Genomic DNA, 25,847 nt, shown 5'->3' with positions numbered 1-25,847 from the left:
GAGCTGACCTGAGTACTAAACCTACCCCTTAACATAGGGGGCGCTTTTCTGGTGGCTCAGATAGTAAAGAATATGCCTGTGATGCAGGAGACCTGGGTTCGATCCAGGTTGGGAAGATATCATGGAGAAAGTAATGGCAACCCACTCCAGTATTCTTGCCTGGAGAATCCCATGGACAGAGAAACCCGGCAGGATCCATGTAGTCGCAAAGAGTCAGGCAGGACTGAGTGACTAACACCACCGCTACCCTAACAGGGAAAGTTTCCTTCTCCAATCCATGATGCAGCTCTCTGGAACCCATCTATATATGTGCTGCTAGAAAGAAGACACAGTGCAAAGTGACACAACCCTAACGTAACTAATACTTTATCACCTAGGTGTGGGAAGGGGAATGGAATTGTTTATCCATCCTAACAACTGCACATAAGCATAAAGACATGTTTCTCATTTCATAACATACAGTGATTTTATTTTACCTTTAATTTTTATTTTCAAATTTTTCAAACTTATAGAAATATTGAAAAAAAATACAATGAATACATATCCTTCACCTAGATCTATCAATTGTAACCACTTTACTAATTTGCCAAACATTTAGGTAGATACATGGTTCAGACAGCAAAGAATCTGCCTGCAATGCAGGAGACCCAGATTCCATTCCTAGGTGGGGAAGATTCCCTGGATAAGGGAATGGCTACCCACTCCAGTGTTCTTGCCTGGAGACTCCCATGGAAAGAGGAGCCTAGAGGGCTATGTCCATAGGGTCACAAAGAGTTAGACATGACTAAGCAATGAACCCTAGATAGATAGATAATGTATTTAAATGTACACACATAAACATATATACCTATACATGATATATTTTATGTAGTAGGTTTTTTGCTAACCAATTGAAACTCAATTTCAGGTTTCATGAAACTTCAGCATGCATTTCTTAAGAATAAATACGTTCTCCTACACTAATGGCCCCCAATCTTTTTGGCACCAGAGACCAACCAGTTTCGTGGAAGACAATGGTTCAGACAGTAATGAGAGCAATAGGGAGCGATGGGGAGCAGCGATGAAGCTCCACTAGCTTCCTTGGTTCACTTCCTGCTGAGCCACCCAGTTCCTAACAGTCTGCAGCCTGGGGGGTTGAGGACTCCATCCTACATGATCCCAAAATCATACAAAACACTTCAGAAAATTAGCAATACCACAAAAACAATATCTAATCCATATTCAATCACGTGTCAGGGTTAACGTGCTTTCATCAGTGATGGTAGTGATGGTTTGCCATAAGGAACTACTGATAGGCTGGCAGGAGACTCAGCAGTCTTATTATTTTTTTAATTAATCATAATAGGAAATGGATTGGAAAGGAGCAGAGGCTCACAACATCGATAGGAGGGCTAAGGACCAGATTTGAAAAAGAGTTCAGAAACCTGAGCAACTCCAGAGAGCCATGAGGCAAGACACACAAGAATGTTCTTTTAGTAGAAATAATCGTGAAATTACAGAGCTGCTGACCACCTCTCATAACCATGAATGAATTCAACCAGCTCCTCTTTGCCTTGAAAGTATGAAAGTGTTAGTGGCTCAGTCGTATCCAATTCTTTATGACCTCATGGACTATATAGCCCACCAGGCTCCTCTGTCCATGGGATTCTCCAGACAAGAATACTGGAGTGGGTTGCCCTGCCTTCCTCCAGGGGATCTTCCTGACCCAGGAATCGAACTCATGTCTCATGTCTCATGTCTCCTACATTGGCAGGCAGGTTCTTTACCACTAGTGCCACCTGGGAAGCCTCCCCTACCCCTTGCCTTATTACCTAATAAGGTAATTACCTAATAAGGCCCCTTGCCTTATTACCTAACAGCAACCTAATATTCAGAATCCTTGGCAGAAGCAACCACTGGCTGGGACTAGCTCTTGTCCTAAGCAGTGGCTGCGAGGAGGCAAAGGGAGAAAGGATCTGAATGTTTCTGGAGATGGGGCACCACTTCTACAAAGACAAGACACAATGTGAAATTTTCCGCATCTTGTGTGGGGGCGGGCAGCTGGTCAGCCCAAAAAGGCAAACAGTCACCACTCTTCCTCCTAGTCTGGTTCCAGCCAATCTGTTCTCTTCACTTAAAGTATTTTTATTACATCTGGGGTAGCCACAGGCCCCCAGATGTGAAATATGCTTTCTTCATATTTGGATCCACTACAGTCCCTAACTCCAGGAGATGGTGAAGGACAGGGAAGCCTGGTGTGCTGCGGTCCATGGGATGACAAAGAGTCAGGCACGACTTAGTGACTGAACAACAGCAACAGTTTCTAATAATTAGAATTATAAAGTCATTCAAACTTTTCTTGAAAAAAAAAAAAACTACTTGTTCATGAGCATTTACTGGGTGGTGAGCAGCGTAGTAGGAGCAGAGCAGGTGCTTAATGAACGTTCCTGAGTGCCTCAGGGATGACGTTCATGCTGAGGACTTCTGTCTAGAGGTCAGTGATAGGACCTGACATGGATGGAGCATTTCCTACATACCAGGTGCTCTCTTAATCCTTGCACTCATCCTTCTCAGTGACCCACTGAAGGAAGTACTATTTGAGCTCCTTTGGCTGGTGAGGAAACCTGCCCACAAGCTAGTATGAAGTCACAGATCAAGAATTCCAGTCCAGCTCTAACTCTAGAGACCTTTCTGTAAGCCTCTCCACTGTACATCTGTTTTGTAGCCAACCTTCCCCAACTGGGGCTTCCCTGGTGGCTCACAGTGAAGAATCTGCCTGCAATTGCAGGAGACCCAAGTTCAATCCCTGGGTCAGGAAGATCCCCTGGAGAAGGGAATGGCTACCCATTCCAATATTCTTGCTTGGAGAATTCCATGGACAGAGGAGTATGGTGGGCTATAGTTCATAGGGTCACAAAGAGTTGGACACAACTGAGTGACTAACACTTTCTCCAACTAGAGATGATGGCTGCATCTGGGCTTCTGTTTTTGATAAGCTGCAGGATCGGCCTTGGAGGATTTTGGAGTGGTAGAATTGTAAACTCTCAGAGCTAGCAGAAAACTCGAAGATCATCTAGTCCTACAACTGGACTTTACAGTGGAGACTGAGATCCAATAGGTGTTATGAAAGTCAGACTGCTTGTTACTAAGAACATTCTACGTACTTCATATCCCCTCCTTGAGAAATCAAGTTCTGAAAATGTTCTTTTGCACCAATTATTCAAGTTTAGATGTGCGTGCTAAGTCGCTTCAGTTGTGTGGAACTCTATGCAACCCTATGGACTGTAGCCCGCCAGGCTGCTCTGTCCATGGGCATTCTCTGGGCAAGAATATTGGAAAGCACCGCCATTTCCGCCTTCAAATGATCTTCCTGACCCAGGGATCAAACATGCGTCTTTTACATCTCCTGCATTGGCAGGCGGGTTCTTTACCACTAGCACCACCTGGGTATCTCACTAAAATAATGAACTTTGAAAATAAAGTGCAAAAGAAGTCACAGTTCATAAAAGTACTCATTATTTTTCTTGGGCAGATTGGTCTTTAGCTGTGAATGATATACTGCCAGTCCACATATCTGCTCCCCATGTATGAGCAGTAACAGTGATTACAACAACAAAGACATTACATTTTTATACACTGCCTTCCATCTCACATGTGTAAGCCATCATCAACTCATTAATTATCAGAACATTTCTTTGAGGTAACTTCAGCAGGTGATTTTATTATTCTTTTTATGGACTGAGAAGCTGCAACAAAAGTACAATCACATGCCCAAGGTTAAACACATTTAAAGATAAAACTCAAGACTTCTAAATCTTTCTTCCAAGTTTACAGGCACCCATCCTCTGGCTAAGTAATATTTGGGACATTTAGGTCATGGAGCATCTTTTATTAAGTTAACAGATGGTAAAGAATCTGCCTGCAATGCAGGAGGCCTGGGTTCAATTGCTGGGTCTGGAAGATCACCTGGAAAAGGAAATGGCAATCCACTACAGTATTTAGCCTGGAGAATTCCATGGACACAGGAGCCTGCCAGGCTACAGTCCATGAGGTCACAAAAAGTTAGACACTACTGAGCAACTAACACTTACATATACACCTTTCTAAATGGTGCTGGGCTTTTTTTTTTTTTTGGTAAGACAATAGATTTATTGGGATTAAAATTTAAACAGCCGATTTATTCTTCTTTGATATGGATATATTATGTGCTGTTTTTAAAATTTCCTTACATTCTAGCCTCATGTTCATTTCATTTTTAATTGGGCACAGAACTTCAGGAATTAGTGATATTAGCAAAGATAACTCAGAGTAAGAGGGGCAAGGAAGAGGAAGTTTGAAATTTAAGAAAAATGTGTTTAAGGGGCTCTGGACTAGGCCATGGGAAGAATGACTTCCTCGTTGAACAAGGATCTTCCCTTTTTCCTTCTTCCCTTCCTTCTGTTCTTCCTTTTAGTCATGGACGGATTCTATGAACTGTTGACATCATTGTGCTGTATGCTAAGTCGCTTCAGTCTTGTCCGACTCTTTGCGACCCCATGGAATGTATCCCACCAGGCTCCTCTGTCCACGGGATTCTCCAGGCAAGAATACTGGGGTGGGTTGCCATGCCCTCCTCCAGGGGATCTTCCCAACCCAGGGACTGAATCCACGTCTCTTATGTCTCTGCATTGGCAGGCGAATTCTTTATACTAGCGCCACCTGGGAAGCTCTGTTGATGTTATTAGTGTGTTGCATTTCAAAAGAAGTGAAGCACGGAGGAAACAGCCTCAGCAGGGCAACTCCCCTAAGCTCTTGGGGCTTCACTGTCTCTGGCTGTAGGATGCGGTGGTTGGTGAGGTGATGTCAGGGATCCCTCTGAGTTCAGTCAAACCAAGATTCTTTCTCCGTTTACCTCTTCTTGACACCTGTTCGTGTTGCATGGTTTCAAAGAAGGGCATATTGTGTACATGTCAGCAAAGATACTTTGCCTCTATATATATTTGAATGTTCCATGAAGCCAAATCTTTGTCCAGTGGCCCATTATTTATTTTATTTCCCCTTGTTTTCCTCTCTCTCTCTTTCTCTCCCTCTCTTCTGATCCTTAGTCTGAGAATCCAACAACCTTCAAAACTCTTCTCAGATTCTAAATTGTACCTTAATTGAACTAGATATTTTCCAATAGGACTTTTTACATGAAATAATAAAGAGGCAAAATCGGCTGTTTTCCATCAGGTTTATTGTCATCAACTTTGCCCCTGTTTCAGATTCAGCTTCCCTCCAAGCATATTCTCACAAATGCCACAACCAAATTTCCTTCTTTTGAATTTGGATTAACTGCTTCACTCATCTAAGTAAGCACTTTTTAGTGATTCTAATAGCAGTAGAGTAATGGATTTTTTTTCTCAAAAGAGAATTATAGATAGCAATAGCCTCACAACAAATCCAGGATACACAATTATAAATGGATTAGCCCAAATCTCAAACATTTGAATAGTTTTAGTGTTATCAACTCCAAACCTGTTTCATAACAGGACAATAAATTGAGAGACGAGTTGTTGGGGCAAAGAATTAGCAACTTTATGTGAAAAACCAGCAGACTGAGTAGGTGGTAGCAAATCAGTTAACATCCCAAAGAACCAACTTTTTTTTTTTAATCTGTGATTTTGTTTTTAATTCTTAAGCCTTATGATCATCTCTTTTACAAACCTGTGCTAACGATATAGCTCCTCTACTTTCACGCTTCTAATGAGTTGACAAAAGCACTATTGCCAGTCACGCAGTAGTTCTACAGTTGCATTTCTGAGTGCCTGTTTGAGAGAAAATCCTGAATTATAACTTAGTCTGACTTTGTAAAGAACACACAAGCAAAGTGTACTAACAGATCTTGTCACAGTGATTTTTAAAAGCATCTGATCTTAAAGATCAAAACGTAGGAAGTGCTAAATATTCTTTATTTGATGCTATACACAAACCACACTAAAATGCCTTTCATTAAGTAAAAGGCAATATTTTAGACAGAGAATTTTAATTACATTGGTACAGTTAGGATCACAAAGATAAAGTGGGCCTTGTTAGTGTATCTTTAGCCCTTGCCTTAACAAACTAAACACAGATGAATCTTGCTCTGTTCTATGAGATAGTGAAGGGATCTTCTTAGTATTTAAATATATTAATATAACCAGTTACAGAAAATCTAAATATAAAACCAATCTCCTACAGGTTTTGAGAAAGCATTCACCATCTCCCGAAAAAATTTAACAGTCCTTATTCAAGTTTGATCGTCTCTTTAGATGGGGAAAACAGTGATAGTACTTGTTGAACTGGAATTATTATCAACATTTTAAAAACTGACCTTGTTCATTTAGCCACAAGCAAATCTTATTTAAATCAGGACTGCCCAACAGAAATATTCCATCAGCCCTTCATGATTTGAATTCTAGTTTATGAGATCCATTTAAATATGGTACACATAAAAAGGGGCTTCCCTGGTGGCTCAGATAAAGTCATGAGACATTTCTGGTTTGTAATAAATAAAGTAGTGGCCAACTATTACTCATTAGTAGCTCTTTTGAGATAAGCTTCAAGTCTGCCCTTTCCCCCTTCTTCTTAATGCCAGCAAAGATCATTTTTGTTCCAGGTACGTACTTCTTGGGATCATCCAAGTACTCTATCGGCGTCTCCTCCCCCCAGGTGAGGTCTTTGTTCTTTTTGGCATCTGTATAAGAGAATCCAACAGCCTGACCTGTTTGTCTTTCCCCTAAACAGATCATGGAGATTTGGCCCAGTCCTGTGCTTGTCTTCCTTTCAGTTCGGCACTGGACACCCTTCTGAACAAAAATCTTCCTTCTCTTCTCAGCACCACCTATTTTTAAATCATCTTTCCCCATTCGTGACTGAGAGATTCCCGCTTGTAAGCCAAAGGTCCCATTCTCTAAGCCCAAGGACACACCAGTCCATGCTCAACTGCAGGTGTTGGTGCAACCTTCAAAGAACCATCTTAACCCAAGTTAGAATTCAGGCTTCTTTTATGCCCAAAGTGGAGGGAATGTAGCTGGTTGTCGCAAACTTCTTGGTGTGTGAGTCCTTGATTCTTGCAGTTGTCCAGGTAGGTCAGGTCACAACATTGCTGTAAGTCTCCAACAAGAAAAAATGTTATTCTCCGTTCTGCAGCCTTTTATCTCTATATGGAAAAGTGACCTTTAAAGGTCAGAGTCTTGAGAATGGGCTATTGTGTATATTTCAGGCTAAAGTAAAAGTGAAGTCGCTCAGTTGTGTCTGACTCTTTGTGACCCCCGTGGACTATAGCCTACCAGGCTCCTCTGTCCATGGGATTTTCCAGGCAATAGTACTGGAGTGGATTGCCATTTCCTTCTCCAGGGCATCTTCCCAACCCAGGGATTGAACCCAGATCTCCCACATTGTAGACAGACACTTTAACATCTGAGCCACCAGGGAAGTCCTTCAGGCTAAAGGCAACATCTTTTTACAAAGGTACAGAGCCCTAGGACTAAGTACAGGCCACAGACCACAAAGGTTAGAGCTGAAGGAACAGATCCAATATAGAGTCAGGTTTGTTTTCCGTTACACTAGGAGAAGATCTTGTCTGGATTGCTCTAAGTAATTTGTCTGGGGTACAAAAATATTCCAGGTAGGCTGTTAATTACCCCAACTTTTTGCTATTTCTATACTCCCACATCAAGTGGGCTAACATTTCTGGGTTCCTCTCAAGTGACCTTTTGAAGACTTATTGTGATACTGTAGATTTTTACATAGAAAATCTGCATGAACACACTTAGTTCAGGTTCTAAATCCACCCAATACAGTACATCAGTTGTATTAATGGAATTAATGTTAAAACAATGCTCACTTCAGTAACTTTATTTTTCTTATTAATAAAATAATTTATAATAATTGTAGTGTATAATATAAAAAGTAATTCATACTATATAAATATATTATCTTATATAAAATAATTTTAATAATTATAATGTATAATGTAAAAGTAATTCATACTATATAATATATAAAATAATTTATAATGATTATAATAAATAATTTCATATTACTTAATTATTAAATGGGGCTTCCCAGCTGGCTCTAGTGGTAAAAGACCTGGCTGCCAATGCAGGAGACATAAAAGATGCTGGTTCAATCCCTGGGTCAGAAAGATCCCCTGGAGGAGGAAATGACAACCCACTCCAGTATTCTTCCCTGGAGAATCCCATGGATAGAGGAGCCTGGCAGGTTACAGTCCATAGGGCCACACAGAGTCAGACATGCCGAAAGTGACTTAGTACACATGCAGTTATTAAATACTAATAACCACATAGATCATTCCTTGTTAGTTCTGCACTTTTCTTTCCCCGATTCTGGTGTATCTAAAACTGATTTAAATCTTTCAACAGTGATACTTTCGCTGAATTTTTCAAGGGGCCTAATTACTTAGGAATTAACAGAATGTATTAACCAGGTTTGTGCTTTATGTAAGCCGGGGCCAGAACCAAAAGGCTTAGGCTTTCTTTAATCTGTTTTAGGATCACATTACCTAGCATGGAGAGTCAACCATTGCTCATACAGCATCACGGCTGAGGAACTGCCCTCAGCCCCACCACAGGACAGTTTAGATTAGAAAATGAAAGAGGATCACATGTCCCATCAAAAGGACAGGGTGAAATCCATTTATGGAAGGCAGTGCACTTTTGAGTCAGACAGACCTGTTCTTTGTTCAGTCGAGAAGAACGTGTGCTTCTGAAACAGTGGATCAAGTTAGTTCCTGGAACTGAAAAAATATACCCGTGTTCCACTTAAAAACTGCGTTACTGGATTTCTCTGGCATTCCAGTGGTTAAGATTCTTGCTTCCACTGCAGCAGGGGTGGGTTCAATCTCTGGTGGGGAAACTAAGATCCCACATGCTGCGTGGTGCAACCCCCCTGAAAAGAAAAAAAAAAAAAATAAACTTGCCTTACTAAATCAAGGAGAAAGACAGTGCAGACTTCTCCATGCCCTTAGATTCCCTTCATACTACACGGTGCTGTTACAGGGGAAAATAGCCCAGTAACTCCTACCCTCTCTTTTTTCTTTCAGTACAAATGAAGGCAAGGGTGGTTCTGGCAGCCCCACAAGGCAGGCAGGCAGAGGGCACGATGGCTCCCGTTAATATTATAAAAACAAGCCTGAACCAAACAGCTCTGACAAGATTGCTACACAAACCAGGTGGGACTTGTTTTTCTGGGCATGACAAAGCAAGTCGGAATTGTACTTCAGTTTACTAACCCATTGTTTCCGTTCATTTATTGCATGGAAAATGACACTTTTAAACAGTACCTTTATTCAAAGCAGTTTTGTATAAATGTATGTTACTCTCACGGGTGTTATTACCACTTTACTTTTTTTAATTTTAAATATTATACATACTAGAGATTCAGTTCAGTTCAGTCGCAGTTGTGTACAACTCTTTGCAACCCCACGGACTGCAGCACGCCAGCCCTCCCTGTCTATCACCAGCTCCCGGAGCTTCCTCAAACTCATGTCCATTGAGTGATGATGATGCCATCTGACCATCTCATCCTCTGTCATCCCCTTCTCCTCCTGCCTTCAATCTTTCCCAACATCGGGGTCTTTTCCAATGAATCAGTTCTTCGAATCAGGTGGCCAAAGTATTGGAGTTTCAGCTTCAACATCAGTCCTTTCAATGAACATTCAGGGCGGATTTCCTTTAGGATGGACTGGTTGGATCTCCTTGCAGTCCAAGGGACTCTCAAGAGTCTTCTCCAACACCACAGTTCAAGAGTATCAATTCTTCAGCACTCAGCTTTCTTTATAGTCCAACTTTCACATCCATACTTACTACTGGAAAAACCATAGCTTTGACTAGGCAGACCTTTGTTGACAAAGTAATGTCTCTGCTTTTTAATATACTGTCTAGGTTGGTCATAACTTTTCTTCAAAGGAGCAAGTGTCCTGTAATTTCATGGCTCCAATAACCATCTGCAGTGATTTTGGACCCCCAAAAAATAAAGTCTGTCACTATTTCCATTGTTTTCCCATCTATTTCCCATGAAGTGATAGGACCAGATGCCATGATCTTAGTTTTCTGAATGTTGAGCTTTAAACCAACTTTCTCACTCTCCTCTTTCACTTTCATCAAGAGGCTCTTTAGTTCTTCTTCACTTTCTGCCATAAGGGTGGTATCATTTGCATATCTGAGGTTATTGATATTTCCCCTGGGAAACCTGAGTCCAGCTTGTGCTTCTTCCAGCCCAGCGTTTCTCATGATGTACTCTGCCTATAAGTTAAATAAGCAGGGTGACAATATACAGACTTGATGTACTCCTTTTCCTATTTGGAACCAGTCTGTTGTTCCATGTCCAGTTCTAACTATTGCTTCCTGACCTGCTTATAGATTTCTCAGGAGTCATGTCAGGTGGTCTGGTAGTCCCATCTTTTTAAACATTTTTCACAGTTTGTTGTGGTTCATACAGTCAAGGCTTTGGCATAGTCAATTAAGCAGAAGTAGATGTTTTTCTGGAACTCTCTTGCTTTTTCGATGATCCAACAGATGTTGGCCATTTGATCTCTGGTTCCTTTGCCTTTTTTAAAACCAGCTTGAATATCTGGAAGTTCTTGGTTCACGTACTGTTGAAGCGTGGCTTGGAGAATTTTGAGCATTACTTTGCTAGCATGTGAGATGAGTGCAATTATGCAATAGTTTGAGCATTCTTTGCCATTGCCTTTCTTAGGGATTGGAATGAAAACTGACCTTTTCCAGTCCTGTGGCCACTGCTGAGTTTTCCAAATTTACTGGCAATTGAGGGCAGCACTTTCACAGCATCATCTTTTAGGATTTGAAATAGCTCAATGGCATTCCATCACCTCCACTAGCTTTGTTCATAATGAAGCTTCCCAAGGCTCACTTGACTTCGCATTCCAGGATGTCTGGCTCTAGGTGAATGATCACACCATCGTGATTATCTGGGTTATGAAGATCTTTTCTGTATAGTTTTTCTGTGTATTCTTGCCACCTCTTCTTAATATCTTCTGTTTCTGTTGGTTCTATACCATTTCTGTCCTTTATTGAGCCTACCCTTGTATGAAATGTTCCCTTGATATCTCTAATTTTCTTGAAGAGATCTCTAGTCTTTCCCATTCCATTTTTTTCCCTCTATTTCTTTGCATTGATCACTGAGGAAGGCTTTCTTATCTCTCCTTGCTATTCTTAAAACTCTGAATTCAAATAGTTATATCTTTCCTTTTCTCCTTTGCCTTTCAGTTCTCTTCTTTTCACAGCTATTTGTAAAGCCCCGCAGACAACCATTTTACCTTTTTGCTTTACTAGAGATTACTGTGAAATAATTCAGAGATACAAGGAAGAAAATAAAAATGGCCTCTACTACTCTCACACAAAAGTAACCACCCCTGTATTTTTTTAATTTTCTAATTCATTCTGTTTCATTTAATCCCTTGGATTTCCTGTATACATTTTAGCTTCAAACCGCCACTTTGAAGTAAGTAGATCAGGAATTATGTCAGTTTTGCTGATGAGAAAACTGAGGCCCAATGAACTTCCATAACCTGTCCAGAGGTCCCCAGAAAGTTAGCGTCAGTCCCCAAATTGGCTCTACCTGTGGCTCAGGGTCCCTCCTATGTCACAGGTCAGCTTAACTTCTCCATTGCTTCTCACACCAGCTTGGTGTGAGAATATAGGGGGGAGTTTTGTCTCTCACTAATAACAGTTATAATCATTGCTCCTTATTCGAGGATTCCCCTACTTGCAAGTTTGCCTACTAGCTACAATTTGTTGTAACCCCCAAATTAATACTCCCTATGCTTATGCTTCTTATAGACGTGCTCACAGCAACAAAGATTTAAGTCACTTTCTATTCACTGTTCTCAGCTGATGTCAAACAAGGTCATGCCTTATCTTCTTGTGTCAGCTTTCATACTAGAAACAAGTGTCTTTTTAGTGGTCTATTTAGTGGCTCTGTCTTTTGCATTTTTGTGCTTTTGTTGGTGACTTTGCCCCTTAAAATGGCCCCCAAATGTAGTACTGAAGAACTATCTAGTGCTATCTATTAGTGTTCCTAAGCATGTGTGTTAGTGATACTTCCTTCAGGCATGACTTAGTGCCCTCGGCCATGAGTTCATACATAAAACAAAGCTATGAATTCATGGATGTGAGCAAAGGCTTATGGGAACCTAACCATGTATTACACTTGGGCGCAATGCTTCAGTATTTGCTAATTTATTGTTTGCAGTGATTGCATAGAACATGACTACCACAAATAAGTAGAATCAATGCCTTATTGCGGCTGTTATTGTAGTTGTTATTGCCTGACAATAAATGGTGTGGTTTCTCAGAGAATTCCAACTTAACTTTTGAGACTGACCAAAGAGGGTCTGGCCTTTAGTTTATACTTCTTCCTACTGCAGATTCTGGGGGTAGGGGGACTTCCTTATCACCCTTGGGCCCCCTCAAGAGCACATCTAGCCCCTGCCAGCAATTAATCATTGTTCCAAAGCAAGCTGTCCTATGTCATGCCTGAGTCTCTGGAAGCAACAGGCGGTCCATTTACAAGTTAGGACAGCCTTGCTTCTGATTTTGCATGCTGCGGTTCATGGGGTCGCAAAGAGTCGGACATGACTGAGGACTGAACTGAACTGAAAGAAGCACTGGGAAGTTAGACACATGTGCTATGTGTTTAGTCGCTCAGTCGTGTCCAATTCTTTGTGACATTATGGACTGTAGCCCACCAGGCACCTCTGTCCATGGGGATTCTCCAGGCAAGAATATTGGAGTGGGTTGCCATGGCCTCCTCCAGGGGATCTTCCCAACCCAGGGATCAAATCCAGGTCTTCTGCATTACAGGTGGATTGTCTGAGCCGCCAAGGAAGCCCAAGAATACTGGAGTGGGTAGCCTATCCCTTCTGCAGGGGATCTTCCAAACCCAGGAATCGAACCAGAGTCTCTGTCTCCTGCATTGCAGGCAGATTCTCTACAAGCTGAGCTATCTGGGAAGCCTAGTTTGATATAAAATTAATTAAAATTCTCGCCTGGAAGAGGAGTGGTAGGAAATGTTTAGGCCAAGCTAAAGTGTCCATGTATTTGTCACTGAACTTCTTGGTTCTGGATACTAATTTGACAGAATTTGTTTAACCAATATACACATGCAGCATTGTGTTTTAATCTTGGAACAGTGTTCTTAATTATGTAGATACATAGAACTTTATTTTTTCCTAGGCAGCCAGCTTTATTAAGCTATCCCAATGGTGTGCCTATTTGTTCCAATAGGAAGTCTGTTTGCATTTGAGATCATCAGCATGGTGGTAAAAGTTGTTCAGCCGCTAAGTAGTATCCAACTCTTTGTGACCCCATGGACTGCATCATGCCAGGCCTCCCTGTCCTCCTCTATCTACCAGTGTTTATTCAAACTCATATCCATTGAGTCGATGATGCCATCCAACCATCTCATCCTCTTTCACCCACTTCTCCTCCTGCCCTCAATCTTTCCCAGCAACAGGGTCTTTTCCAATGAGTCAGCTCTTTGCCTCAGGTGACCAAAGTATTGGAGCTTCAGGTTCAGCCAGAAATATACAAAGACATGTGTGTGTGTGGCAGGGGTGGGGTGGGGGGGTGAGGGTAGTGGCGAGTGAGTTGATGAACTGGATTCACTGAGCACATGTTCCTGAGCTCCAAAGAGGGTGGGCCTCAACCTCTATTCTATTTTCTGGGCTTGTGTACAAGAAAGGCCCTGACAACAGCACAGTAAGGGTCCCAGCACCACAGATTGTCATCCATGTGTCTGCAGGGAACATATTCACCAGCAGACAGTGCTTTTTTTTTAAAGACCTCCACTGAAACTTCACACTTTATTTATTTGGCCATGTTAGGTGGCATGTGGGAGCTTAGCTCCCCAACCAGGGTTGGAACCTGTGTTCCCTGCATTGGGAGCTTGGAGTCTTAACCACTGGACCACCAGGGAAGTCTCCAGATGGTGCTTTGAAACTGAAGCAGCAGCTGCTGAGTCTTCCTCAAGCCACACTTACAAAAGGAAGTTATAATTCATACATTTCAAAATATTAATAAAATCTCAGTTCCTTCAACCAATGCTTAATAGCTCAGTTGGTAAAGAATCCGCCTGCAATGCAGGAGATCCCGGTTCGATTCCTGGGTCAGGAAGATCCACTGGAGAAGGGATAGGATACCCACACCAGTATTCTAGTCTAGAGAACTATACAGTCCATGGGGTCACAAAGAGTCGGACACGACTAAGCAACTTTCACTTTCACTTTCAACCAATGCTAATCCATCTCCACACTGGAGACAGATTAAAATCTGGCTCTGCCCACTGTCTTGTCTATAGATGGTGGGAGGCATAGCATCGTCTCAGATGCTCCAGCCAGTGAGGGCAATTCCCTGATGAAGTCATTTTTGAACAAACAGCCTCCCAGGATTTATATTTTGCTGTGTGTGTCTCTAGATTTTCCTTTGGATTCTTATCTTCAAAACACTAACTTTAAATGTCAAAGCATGTCATTCCTCTTTGACCACAACCCAGCAAATTGTCCAAATGATCCTACCATATTTGGATCAGAGGAAAACAAATTCAAAAGAAATTATTCTAATAAAAATGATGATGAAGGATTGATAAGAAGTGTGTTCTTTCCAGAGACAAATTGTCAGTAATAATAAAATCCTTTATATTAAAAAAAATACATAAGTGTTAGAAAATTAAATATATAGAATCAACCTTCTTGTAAAAGTCACTGTACCCCAAGGACAGAGGAGACTGGCAGGCTACAGTGTATAAAATCGCAGAGAGTGGACACAACAAAAGCAACTTAGCATGTGCCCTGTTTAACTCCAGTAGAGGAGAGAAAAGTGAAAGTGAAAGTCTCTCGTGTTGGGCTTTTTGCAACCCCATGAACTATGCAGTCCATGGACTTCTCCAAGCCAGAATACTGAAGTTGGGTAGCTGTTACCTTCTCTAGGGGATCTTTCCAACCCAGGGATCGAACCCAGGTCTCCTGCATAGCAGGCATGTTCTTTACCAGCTGAGCCACTAAGGGAAGCCCAAGGAGAGAAAGGAAGACCTTAAACAAAGATGTCATCATTTTTAATGTATTCATTCTATTTAATCCAAACTATACCACACAGGGTCTGAGAAAAATGCACCATTCTCAGATTAGGGAATATTAGCATTAATTTCACCTTTATGTCCTTTATGCTACTATGTCCAGAACTTTTCCTGCTGATATTCACCCGAAATGTCATAATATTGACCATAATCTGAATCATGCAGAATAATTTAGAGTGATACATTTATTCCAGACATAACTGACATGGAAAAATATCAAATTTGAGAAGAATATTTCAAAAACAGTATGTATAATATGTTGTTTCCTAAAAATATGGGTTTTATTATGCTTTTTAAAAAGACTAAAGGGACTTCCTTGGTAGTCCAGTGGTTAAGAATCCACCTTGCAATGCAAGGGATGTGGGTTCTATCTCTGGTTAGAGAAGTAAGATCCCATCAGCTGGGGAGAAAATGAACCTGAGTACCACAACTGGAGAGTCTGTGTGACACAACAAAAGATCCCACATGCCATAACTAAGACCTGATGTGGCCAAATAAATATTAAAAAAAAAAAAAAAAAAACTAGAAGGAAGGTGTAAATCAAAGTCTTAATGGTGACTACCTTGGGGAAGTAAGAATAATATATAACTTTTCATTTCAGTTATCTGCATAGTTAGCATAATTTTTTCTATCATGCTAAGAAATGATAGAGACATTCTGTTTTAGAAAACAGATAAGAAATCTTAAGGGAAAAAAAAGTAGATTGACAGATATAAATATCCCGTAAACCAGAAGACAGCCTTGAGAAGTCATGATTTCTAATACAAACAGTCTTAAGACAAAACTGAATTCCCTTTTTTATTCATCTACATCAAAATGGGTAGTCAGGCATGAATAAATTACATTGTTATGCATGGCGCACTGATGACTGATTTCTTGTCATCATTTCTTAAGAGTGCTTTCAAGAAATCAATTTACTTGCATTCTGATATACAACTAAGATACCTGACAGTTGAGCAGTTCTTAAAGACAATCAAATACAAATACCCGAACGCATTTCTCTGAATCCTTTTCTTCACATTGCAGCAAAGTTTCTTGATGTTTTAAATTTCCTAGTTGCATATTAAAAATCTTAATATTTTGTATTCTAGACTATCATCATTCCATTGGAAATACCTAATTATTAGGTAAAAGAAAATAGAGCTTATCCAAAGATCTTTTTTTTTTTACAGTAGCCCCAGTTTTGTCTCCTTGGTTAATGTTCTTACTGTACAGCAACCTCCTAGACTTCTAGAAAAATAATTTTTAAAAGAAAGAAATTTTTATGACTTAAAGGGAAAATGTTTACTAAATTAAAATTACTTTTGGGGTGGCTATGATTTAAATGCAGGGAGCACGTATGTCTTAGAGAAGGAAATGGCAAGCCACTCCAGTGTTCTTGCCTGGAGAATCCCACGGATGGGGGAGCCTGGTGGGCTGCTGTCTATGGGGTCGCACAGAGTTGGACACGAGTGAAGTGACTTAGCAGCAGCAGCACTTATGTCTAGTTATTTATGTTTAGCCTAAGAGACAGCAATGCTACATTTTTCCTTGACATAGAATAAGAGTTTGTCGGTTCATAAAGCACCATTTGAGCCTTGATTTACTCTGCAGCTGTTGCACCCCTACAGGTTATGCCTGGTCCTGGGGAGAGAGTGGTGAATAAAACTCTCTGGTGTTCCCTGCCTTTGTTTGTGGGTTGGTTGATTTTTAAAATTTACTTTTTATTGGAGTATAGTTGCTTTACAATGTTGTGTTAGCTTCTGCTGTACAGCAAAGTGAACCAGCTCTATATATACATATATCCCCTCTTGAGATCACCACAGAGCACTGAGTAGAATTCCCGGTGCTATACAGTAGATTCTCATTACTTATCAATTTTTCACTTTCATGCATTGGAGAAGGAAATGGCAACCCACTCCAGTGTTCTTACCTGGAGAATCCCAGGGATTGGGGAGCCTGGTGGGCTGCTGTCTATGGGGTCACACAAAGTTGGACACGACTCAAGTGACTTAACAGCAGCAGCAGCAGCAGCAATGTATATAACTGAGAAGGCAATGGCACCCCACTCCAGTACTCTTGCCTGGAAAATCCCATGAACAGAGGAACCTGGTAGGCTGCAGTCCATGGGGTCACAAAGAGTCGGACATGACTGAGCCACTTCACTTTCACTTTTCACTTCCATGCATTGGAGAAGGAAATGGCAACTCACTCCAGTGTTCTTGCCTGGAGAATCCCAGGGATGGGGGAGCCTGATGGGCTGCTGTCTATGGGGTTGCACAGAGTCAGACAAGACTGAGGCGACTTAGCAGCAGCAGCAGTGTATATAAGGAAATCCCAATCTCCCAATCCATCCCATCCCCCTACTTTCCCCTCCTTGGTATTCATACATTTGTCCTCTGTTTCTGTGTCTCTACTTCTGCTTTGCAGATAAGGTCATTCGTACCAGTTTTCTAGAGGCCCTGGCTACTATAATTAGTGCTGCAATGAATATTGGGGTGCAGGTATGTTTTTGAATTATGATTGTCACTGGGTACGTGCCACAGAGTGAGATTGCTGAGTCACATGGTAGCTCTATGTTGAGTTTTTAAAGGAACTTCCATACTGTTCTCCATAGTGCTGCTGCTGCTAAGTCGCTTCAGTCGTGTCTGACTCTGTACGACCCCATAGATGGCAGCCCACCAGGCTCCTGCATCCCTGGGATTCTCCAGGCAAGAATACTGGAGTGGGCTGCCATTTCCTTCTCCATAGTGGCTATATCAATTTACATCCCCAGCAACAGTGTAAGAAGGGTCCCTTTTTCCACTGCCTTTGAAGTAGGCCATCCACAGACTCTCAGGTCCAACCTCTTTTTCTGAAACTGGTGGAACATGGACCTTGAGTTGGCTCCGTGCAGCCAGCCTTCAACTCAACAGCCGGGAGGCAAGTGAGGGGTCCTCATTTATGCTCCTGAAGCCCAGACACTGCTTATGGGAGAAGCTCCTCATGGGAAGAAGGGGCCTCGTGTACTCTTGGCCTGACTTGCTACTTCATTCCCTTCACTGGAGCACATGTAAGACACTCCCAAGGAGGAGTTTAGAAGGGGATGGGCCCAACCCCACTCCCTAACTGCTACCAAGGACGTCTTCACTACGCCCTTTCCTGTTGTTTACCTTCACTCTTGCTAAATCAAAGGCTTTAAGAGAGCAAACACTATGCCTTAGAGTCTCCTTTGTATTCCCCTAAAAAGCTTGTTGAGTACACAGCTCTCACCTGGCAAGGGTGCAAGGAATGTTTGCCTATACGATGTGCCTTCATTCAGGAAGATAAAAACCACATGCCAAGCACAATTAGCCCATTGCATGACTCAAGGGCAGAATCATGCAAATAAGTCTAAACAGCCTTACATCCCAGTCCTGCTGGATTGGTCTGTGCACTGAATTGTGCTTGACCTCCTCTGTGTCCCTCTCTCATCACCTGCACCACCCACCATCTCACCAGGACAAGGTCAAATTTCTAGGTCAGATCCTTTACAACCAGCTGATTGTACCCTTACGATATAATGTTTCAGAAAATATTATTTCTCTTTAAATAAACCTCTCGATCCTTCCTTGAGTGATGAAAATCACTAATTTCTCTTGCTTAAAGCAACAAAAACCTTGAAGAAAGTAATCACAAAATTGCCTGCAAATAGTAACCTGTAACCTATAAGAAATGTCCTTCCTATTAATGCAATCGGTATAGCAATATGAAATCCAAAGTTAAATTTGCATTGTCAGGCAATACAAGGAAGCAATATTTAATATGTCAGTTCTTAAATCACTTGAAAGTATAGAAGCATGGGGATCCAAATTTAGAAATGAGAAATCCTGAACCGGGCAGCAGAGAGGATTTCCTCTGTAGACTACGATTTGCCAACAGCTTTGAGAGAGAACTACTCAAAAATGTACTGACGACAGGCACAGTTTTCATTCAGGACTTGGTAATGCGGTTTCCTTTACTAACATTTTAAATTAAGCTTTATTGGAGTATAGTTGACTTATAATGTTATAGTGTTAGTTTCTGCTGTACAACAAAGCAAATCAGTTATGAATGTGTGGCTTCCTTTAAAATGCTTGCTACAATTGATTCTTGTGCCCATCTTTGCATGAAATATTCCCTTGGTATCTCTGCTTTTCTTGAAGAAATCTCTAGTCTTTCCCACTCTATTGTTTTCCTCTATTTCTTTGCATTGATCACTGAGGAAGGCTTTCTTATCTCTCTCCTTGCTATTCTTTGGAATTCTACCTTCAAATGGGTATCTCTTTCATTTTCTCCTTTGCCTTTCACTTCTCTTCTTTTCACAGATATTTGTAAGTCCTCCACAGACAGCCATTTTGCTTTTTTGCATTTCTTTTTCTTGGGGATGATCTTGATCCCTGCCTCCTGTAAAATGTCACGAACCTCCGTCCATAGTTCTTCAGGCACTCTGTCTTCAGATCTAATCCCTTGAATCTATTTCTCACTTTTACTGTATAATCAAGGTCCCATCACTTCATGGCAAATAGATGGGGAAACAGTGGCTGACTTTATCTTTCTGGGCTCCAAAATCACTGCAGATGGTGATTGCAGCCATGAAATTAAAAGACGCTTACTCCTTGGAAGGAAAGTTATGACCAACCTAGATAGCATATTCAAAAGCAGAGACATTACTTTGCCAACAAAGGTCCATCTAGTCAAGGCTATGGTTTTTCCAGTAGTCATGTATGAATGTGAGAGTTGGACTATAAAGGAAGCTGAGCGCCAAAGAATTGATGCTTTTGAACTGTGGTGTTGGAGAAGACTCTTGAGAGTCCTTTGGACTGCAAGGAGATCCAACCAGTCCATCCTAAAGGAAATCAGTCCTGAATAATCATTGGAAGGACTGGTGCTGAAGCTGAAACTTCAGTACTTTGGCCACCTGATGTGAAAAGCTGACTCATTGGAAAAGACCCTGATGCTGAAAAGACTGAAGGCAGGAGGAAGAAGGGGACGACAGAGGATGAGACAGTTGGATGGCATCACTGACTCAATGGACATGAGTTTGAGTAAACTCCAGGAGTTGGTGATGGACAGGGAGGCCTGGTGTGCTGCAGTCCACACGGTTGCAAAGAGTCAGACACGACTGAGTGACTGAACTGAACAATTGATTTGGAGAACTTTTTATGAGCCCTTGAACCTAGGATAAATGCTAGCAGACTTCATTAGGCCTGAGAACATCCTGCTTGACACTCAAATCCCAGGTCACACCTGAGGCTCTTGGAACTGAATTCAGATTGAACAGAAAATTCTGTCCCTCTGAGAGATTCCCACTGTAGAGCCCAGTATCTTCCTGCTAAGTTATCATGATTTGATTCCTCCAATCATAGCATAGGTCATTTCTGAGAAGAGCAAACCTGCCAAGCCAAGGGGAACTTTGGTTCAGTTAATTCTATCCAGAGCCACACCTACGCCTCTGGAGCTGCATTTGGATCCCAAAGTCCCCTGTGACCCAGGGACAAGCAGAGGCAGAGGCAAGACCCAGCTCCCTGTCAACACGTTGCGTCAGCCTTCAGTGCATCATCTGAAAGGTATTTGCTAGGCAGCAGACAGGCTGGGATTTTCCCAGGGCCCAGGAGAATACCAACCCACCCCATGCTTTATATACTGTCTAGAAAACTGGAATCATAAAGAAGAAACAGGGGGCTTCCCTGGCAGTTCCGTGGTTAAGATTTCACCTTCTGAAGCAGGTGGTAAGGAAGCTATTCCATGTGCCTCACCACCAAAAAACCAAAGCATAAACAACAGAAACAATATTCACATTCAATCAAGACTTTAAAAATGGTCCACATCAAAAAATCTTTAAAAAAAGAAGAAATGGAAGACTTATATTTGTAAGTGTCAGTAAGAGACAGGAAGTTTACTGTGTTTTAATAACCAGAGTTAAGTCATTCATCAGCCTCTTTCTAAGCCTAAGTCTTCTCATTTTGAAGAATTAGAGTGGGGCTTCCCTGGTGGTCCAGTGCTTGGGAGTCCACCTGCTGTTGCTTGGGACACAGGTTAGATGCCTGGTCCCAGAAGATCCCACATGCTTCGAAGCAGCTGAGCCCGTGCACATCAGCAAGAGGAGCCACCATGAGAAGCCCATGCACCACAACCAGTGAGTCGGCCTGGCTTGCCGCAACTCGAGAAAAGCCTGCAAGCAGCAGCAGCGAAGACCCAGTGAGGCCAAAAATAAATAAAGATTTCTTAAAAAAAAAAAAGAAAGGAAGATTATGTACGTAAAAGAAGAATTAAAATGATTTTAAAGCAAATAAATGGCAGCGATGCATAGAGTCATTGAATGACTAGACGTTTGTGTGTGTGTGGTTTTGTTTTTTAACAAGGCCCCAAAGTGCTGATTTTTAGAACTTTTCAAATAATCTCTTTCAGGCAAAACCACTACAATATTGTAAAGTAATTAGCCTCCAATTAAAATAAATACATTTATATTCAAAAAATAAAAACAAAATAAAAAATAAATTTAAAAAAATTAAAAACCAAATAATTTATTTCAAAAGCAATATTAGAACAATTTTTTGCAGAAGGTAGATGGCACGAAGTTCAAAAGAAAGAAAGATTAAATAGGAGGCTTTCCCTCCTCGAGTCAAACAAGAAGCAGGAAAGATAACTTGCAGGGGGGAGGGAGCTTAGAGATGAGCCAGTGACCCTTTCACACTCATTTGAGGTAGCATCCACTTGAGCAAATGTCATCTGCATTTACTTGTCCAGGGTTCAGAGACCCTGGCAGCAGTCATAAATCCATCCTAATGAGATTAAACATTCTTGAAATCTGATCTCTGAAGCATGGACCCCAGGCTGCCTTCCCTTTAATATTAGGCATAGGAACTACTTGTCTAGTTCCTATGCTAAATCCTTGGTAAAATTTCCCCAACCAGAAAAAGCCAATGTCTTTGACACTTTCAAAGCAGATTTCAAAAGCTGAGGTTCAGATGCTACATAGGAGGCTGTCGGGGGCCTGATGATTGGGCATCGCAGGAGCAGGGCCACCTCTCTCTGGCTCAGAAGCTCACACAGCTGCCCATCAGTGCCCCAGGTGACAGACCACAGCAGAGAGCCAAGGGCCACTTCTGTAGGACTGACTGTCAGCTTCCTGAGGCCTCTTTCCTCCACTGCAGGACACTCACCGCCCCGCCCCAACCCCCCACGCCAGGGTCCAGCTTGGAGTTTGCACTCGGTGGTATTTGCTGAGTGAGGAACAAAAGAACAAACCTCAGCTCTTGAGCTGAGAACTCTGGAACTACTTCTGAGGTTTCTGGTTCAGGATCTGTATTGCTCTTACCCAGATGTCACTTAGTCTCTGGGTATTGACTACAGTAGTTTAAGTGTGGGAAGTGAGTCCTTTCCCAGAGCAACTCTTGGGCCTGAGCATGTACAGCACACCTCTTGGAGGGCGTTTTGTCGTGTGGATATCACCCCTTCCTCCACGAGGCAGCTTTCCAATATGGCGGGCAAAGCTGCATGACTAGGGGTTTGTATGTGTGTGTGTGTGATCATTTAATTTACGGCACAAAAAGAAAAGCGATCGGGCTTCACCCTTAGACTGAGAACTTTGGGGCCGTGGAGGGATACTTTTCAAGGAGGAGTGTCTCAAGACACAGAGGGTTATTACAAGCTCTTGTCAAAGAGCGCCTGGAATATGCATATTATACATAACTTAAAAGGAAACGCAACATTTTGTGAGTATCAGATACAAGGCAGCTAAAAAAAAAAAAAAGGCTTTTTCATTTGTCAGAGAACTAAGTATCTGGATTTACCCTCAGAACAAAGTTCTGCTTGAATTGCAAATATTGATGCTAGTAACAATGAGTAGAGCAGGATGTAGAACCAGAAAAGACTATACACAATAGGATGTGGCTGAAGAAATAGGAGGATATATTCAGGTAAAGTTTGAATATCATAGCAAATTCATGGATAACAGAGAATTTCCTTTTTCCTTTGGACACAGTCACATTTTGGGGAAGGATGTTAGAGTCTGGGATGAGCAAGGCCGCCTTTTAATCTTTAATGAAAGTGCCTTGAACTTGGACCAATTCCAGGTTGCTTGTAGATATCACTGACTGACTGATGAACAGAGGATCTTACAGAATGTCCCACAAACACACAGCCCCCAACAGCCCAGGAGACAAGCCTGTTCTTCAGCCCTAGGTTAAGAGTGAAGGCTGCTTATTTGACTCTGCAAGAACAGACCAAAATCAGAGGGGAAAATAGAAAAAGGAAGAGGGTAAAGAGAAATGAGAACACACACAAAAAAAATTTTTTTAAAGGAGAGAGAATGAGGAGCACTGAGAATAGGGAGAGTTTATTGGGGGGAGGCTTATGAAGAAAAAGCTTTATGGAGTAGCAGTAGCTTTATGGAGTGGAGCCTGGTGGGCTGCCGTCTATGGGGTTGCACAGAGTCAGACACGACTGAAGCGACTTAGCAACAGCAGCAGCAATGGCTTAAAGAAAGGACTTAGCCCAGAAATGGAGCACTCAGGAAGTGTTGTATTTGGTGTTTGGTACTTCATGTTGGATAATCAGGCTGAAGTCACAGCCCTGATACAAGCTCAGATAAACATGTTATCTGTACTAAGAGTAGGCCACACCTAACACACAGTGGAGGTCAAATTAATGGGGAAAAAAGCAAAGGATATATGTTTGGGAAAGACAAGTTAGGCCCAATACAAAGGCCCAGATTCATTAACCTTGCAATACTGTCAGGTATGAGCCAAAGACTGGAAGGGAGGGAAGATCCTTGCACCAAGGTCTAAGACAGATCAGGGAGGAGTAGAGTGCATGCACGCTTAGTCATGTCTAACTCTTTGCTTCCCAATGGACTGTAGCCCACCAGGCTCCTCTGTCCATGGGATTCTCCAGGCAAGAATACTGGAGTGGGTAGCCATTCCCTTCTACAGGGATCTTCTGAACCCAAGGATTGAACCTGGGTCTCCTGCATTACAGGCGGATTCTTTACCATCTGAGTCACCAGGGAAGCCAAAAGAATAGTAGCTGTTATTATTTTATTAAAATAGCTCTCACCATTGCTAACTGTTGTGGACTGAATAGCCCCCCACCCCTTACAAATTCATATGCTAAGGCTCTAAACCCCAGTGTGACTGTATTTGGAGCCAGAGTTTTTAAGAAAGTTATTACAGTTAAATGAGCCTATAACGATGGGACTCTGATAAGACTGGTGCCCTTGCAAGAAAAGGATGAGACAGGAGAGAGTTCTCTCTCCTTCCACCCTCACACAGCGGAAAGCCATGTCCATGGAAAGGCACGATGAGAAAGCAGCCATCTATCTACAAGCCAAGAAGAGGGGTCTCACCAGGGGACCAACCCGGCTGGCACTTTGATCTTATGCTTCCAGCTTCCAGAAAGTGAAAGTGTTAGTCACTCTGTCATGTCCAGCTCTTTGCAACCCCATGGACTGCATCCCTCCAGGCTCCTCTGTCCATGGAATTCTCCAGGCAAGAATACTGGAGTGAGTTGCCATTCCCTTCTCGAGGGAATCTTCCCAACTCAGGGGATCACACCTGAGTCTCCTACATTGCAGGCAGATTCTTTACCATCTGAGCCACCAGGGAAGCCCCCCAGAATGGTGAGAAAATAAATGTCTGTTGTTTAAGCCATGTAGTATAGTATTCTATTACGGCAGCCCAAGCTAATGCACAGACTGATAGATTCATATTTGCAGACCAAAGATGAACTCCATTATAGTTGCTGCTGGCAAAACAATCACCTCATTCATGCCCTGTAATTTAGAAATGGAAATACTCTGAGTGAGATTTTATCTTATTGTGTCTAACCCAAGCAGGGATGGGGTCTGTCTTCCAATCCATCAGCTGAAAGCTGGACAATCCTGTATGGAATTCTACATGAATCAGAAAGTCTAGGAAGAAACTTTCATGATCTCACACACTCCACGCAATGACCACATCTTTCTCCTTGGGAACAATAAGGAAGATCTTTTACTGGGTTGCACATTTGTTTTGTTTCTGCAGGGCTCAAGATAACATGTTAGAATACATTTATATGTGGAATATTTCTGCAAATATACCCGAGAAACTGGTAATACTGACTGTCTTCAGAGGGTAAATGGAAGACAAAGGTGGATTTTTAAAAAAATAATATTTCTGTACTTTTCTTTATGCTTTAGGTAAGTATTTCAACAGTTTAAGAAAATACTGATATACCGTATTTCTTTTTGTACCTCTTGAATTTTGACCATGTCCAGAAATAAGACTCTACTGAAAATGAAGAAGGGAAGAGGGAAAAAGGAGGAAGGGAGAAGGTGGGGGGAAGGGTGGAGATGGGGGGAGGAAAAGGAGAGGAAGAGTAGGGGGAGGATGGGGAAGAAGAGGGAGGAGGAGGGTGGAAGGGGAATAGAGAGGAAGAGTGGGAGGCAGAGACTTCTTTTGGAAACAGAAAACAGAGCTTCCAAAAAGATGACACAGCAATTTAACAAGCGTTCACATTTTTCACATTTGGGGCTTCTTACCCACTAGTAGGAAATCATTTTTGGAAGAGCGATAGGTTTTAAAAGAAGAGAAACACAGCTGCCTGTCTGTTCCTGGGTGACCTGCTTTCTGCCTTTGCTCAGATCTTCACCTTGCCCGGCTCATCCTGCAAACACCCTCACTGACTTGACAACGTAGTCATCCTGCTCCCTGTATTTGCACATCTCTGGGGGAACCTCGTGCCGAATCCATACATTCTCCGCTCTAAGAATGATTAACTCTCTGCTCGGAAAAGAG

The 25,847-nt window shown here is 42.0% G+C and overlaps 1 pseudogene; it reads right to left on the bottom strand.

Moving 5' to 3' along the window:
* Positions 1–5,218: 5,218 nt before the first annotated feature.
* LOC113881148 lies at positions 5,219–7,216 on the bottom strand (annotated as a pseudogene).
* Positions 7,217–25,847: the final 18,631 nt, after the last annotated feature.

Source organism: Bos indicus x Bos taurus, chromosome 2 (assembly GCF_003369695.1).
Source record: "Bos indicus x Bos taurus breed Angus x Brahman F1 hybrid chromosome 2, Bos_hybrid_MaternalHap_v2.0, whole genome shotgun sequence".
Lineage (NCBI taxonomy): Eukaryota > Metazoa > Chordata > Mammalia > Artiodactyla > Bovidae > Bos > Bos indicus x Bos taurus.
This window is presented reverse-complemented; position numbering and strand designations above follow the sequence as displayed.